Source organism: Canis lupus, chromosome 25 (genome assembly GCF_048164855.1).
Source record: "Canis lupus baileyi chromosome 25, mCanLup2.hap1, whole genome shotgun sequence".
Classification (NCBI taxonomy): domain Eukaryota; kingdom Metazoa; phylum Chordata; class Mammalia; order Carnivora; family Canidae; genus Canis; species Canis lupus.
Window position 1 is genome coordinate 37955779 of NC_132862.1, and position 2782 is coordinate 37958560.

General features: G+C 41.2%; 1 non-coding gene across 1 annotated transcript; it reads right to left on the bottom strand.

Moving 5' to 3' along the window:
- Positions 1–1819: 1819 nt before the first annotated feature.
- LOC140617784 (small nucleolar RNA SNORA70) lies at positions 1820–1953 on the bottom strand. Its single transcript, XR_012017947.1, has one exon. It is a non-coding gene; the product is annotated as a small nucleolar RNA SNORA70 (small nucleolar RNA).
- Positions 1954–2782: the final 829 nt, after the last annotated feature.

The following is a 2782-nucleotide window of genomic DNA, read 5'->3' on the forward strand; positions in this document are numbered from 1 at the left end:
TAAAGAACTTTTAAGAACAAAGAAAAAGAAAAAACAGTGACACTGTAATGGCTAGAGCACTTCATCCTTAGGCAGTGGCTCTTAGGCACCATTTCTTACCAAAGTGAACTGGAGGTTCTTGGAGAAATGGGCAATTGTAGGTCTGACACAGGGAAGGTATATGGCAAGCCCAGACCATCTTATTTTGTGCAGAAAGCAAAGACATGTTCAAAAACTGAACAAATGGATGAGGGAATCAACTCGAAGAGAGTCGTACTAGCCAAATATAGGGAAATTTAAGCACAAAAAAAGCCAACAATGAATTATAAAACATTTAATTAAAAACAGAATCTAGAGTCCATTAAGTTACTCAAAATATGGGTGGGGGGAGGACATGGGGGCTCTTCTTCCTGGAAGAATGCAAGCTGCTAAATATGCAAGAAATGACAGAATTATCAAATTGTGGCTTTGCATTGATCTCTAATTTTAACAATTGTTTCAGTCAGGAATCATCAATGGATTTTGAAATCAGTTGGAGAACGTTGTTGGGGAATAAGCCATGTGACTATGTTGGGAACAGCATTACAGGCAGAGGTATAATTATGGTTACAGTAATCAAGAGTAAGTGGACTATGAATCATACCAAAGAGGCCTCAGAGAAGCAGAGAGGGAAGAAGGGTCAGGGGAAAGGAGGAAACTAGGTGGCTAGATCATGTGGGGACCTGAAGGCAATTTTAAGGACTGGCTTTTGTCACATTGAAATGGAGAACAATTATAGGGTTATGAGCCAAAAAGTGGTATAACCTGACTTAAGTTAAAAAAAAAAAAAGTCCCTCTGAATAGTCTGGAGGGACAAGGAGAAAAGAAGAGATATGTGCCAGGATGGTATTGCTGTCATAAGCACAGGGAATCTAAATAGTAGTATTGTGTAAATGTGTAAATTAACAGAATGTGATGCTTCGTTTTAGATGTTGACTTGACTGTATCATGGAGTACTGAGATATTTAGCAAAACATTACTTCTGAGTGTGTCTGTGAGAGTTTTTCCTGGTGACATTAGAATTTGAGTCAATGGTTGTAGCAAAGCAGATTGCCTTCTCCAATGGGTGGGTGTTATCCAATCTGTTGAGAACCTGAATAGAATGAAAGGCAGAGGAAGGGAGAAGGTGACCTTTTCTAAGACATTGTTTTTCTCCTGCCCTTGACTGAAACTGACACCATCAGCTCCCCTGATTCTCAGACCTTTGGACTTGGACACCATCAGCTCTCCTGGGTCTCCAGCTTACAAGTGGAAGATTGTGAGACATCCCAGCCTCCATAATTGCATGAACCAACTCCTTATTAACTTCCAGGTTCCCTGGAGGACCCTGTCTAATACACAGAAAATTAATGGCAAAGAACACTTTTTTTTTTTTTTTTTTTGACAGGAAGTAGGATTTCTTGGTGGGCATGAATAGGGAGGGGGCGGTGTGGAGGCTGTCACGAGTGCAGAGCCCACCATTTGTCCAGTAAGCCACGATTAGGGATGTATTTGATACCACAACCATCGGGAATGAGCTGCTTTTCAGCCACCATGTCTTCAAATCCGTCCACATTAAACTTAGTGTAGCCCCACTTCTTAGAGCTATGGATCTTCTGGCAGTCAGGGAACTTGAACTTGGCCCTGTATAGGGCCTCAATCACATGCTCTTTGTTCTGCAGCTTGGTGCAGATGGACATGATGACTTGGCCAATGTGGCCCCTGGCTACTGTGCCCTGGGGCTTTCCAAAGGCACCCTACATGACTGTCTGCAGCCTAATTGGATTTGGCATGAGGTCAGACCTCAAAGTCCACTGGAAAGGGCTGTCTCCAAGGCTGCTTAGGGCAACCCATACAATCAACAGGCTGCATACAATACCAAGGAGGCTAATGTTTGCAGCCCTGGCACACTGGGCCCCCATGGGGAAAGAGCACAGTCAGCTTAATTGGCTGCAGAGGACACATTTTCTTTATATGGTTTGTGAACAGTGCACATATTGAGAATAAAAATCAAAGTGTAAATATTGGAAAATCAGACAAGATGTTAAACATGAGGGAAAACTAAATCTTCAGGTGTGAACAGAGTTTAAAAAGTAAGTGAGTTTGGGGGATCCCTGGGTGGCGCAGCGGTTTAGCGCCTGCCTTTGACCCAGGGCGTGATCCTGGAGACCCGGGATGGAGTCCCACGTCGGGCTCCCGGTGCATGGAGCCTGCTTCTCCCTCTGCCTGTATCTCTGCCTCTCTCTCTCTCTCTGTGTGACTATCATAAAAAAATAAATAAATAAAATAAATAAATAAAAAAAAAAGTAAGTGAGCTTGCCATACCATTGGCAATCTTAAGTCTTAATAATAGTCATTGTATTTCAAATACTACATCACTATATGTATCTCAGGAAAGAATGAAGTTCATAGGAATTAAGATACACATGTAAAATGACATTTCATAGAAGACTACAGTGGAACAAAAATCAATGTAATATATAGCACTTTCCCAAGATGTTCCAAGCAATCAAAACATGCAAAGTGAAATTTTATTGAGAGACCCTTGACATGACCGCCAGTGGCTTTATGAACATTTTAAGTTTTCTTTTTCTTTATTTTGACAGTGAGGATGTACTTTATTAATTTTTAGTTTTAGCATTTCATCAGTAGTAGAATAAAATTACAACCTTCGTAATAAATTTAAATTTCTGGTGCATCCAATAGCTCCTTCGGAAATAGTTGAAATGAGCTTTGAAGCCTTGATGGGCACAGATTGTGAAAGAAAATGCACAGAGGGTAGGGG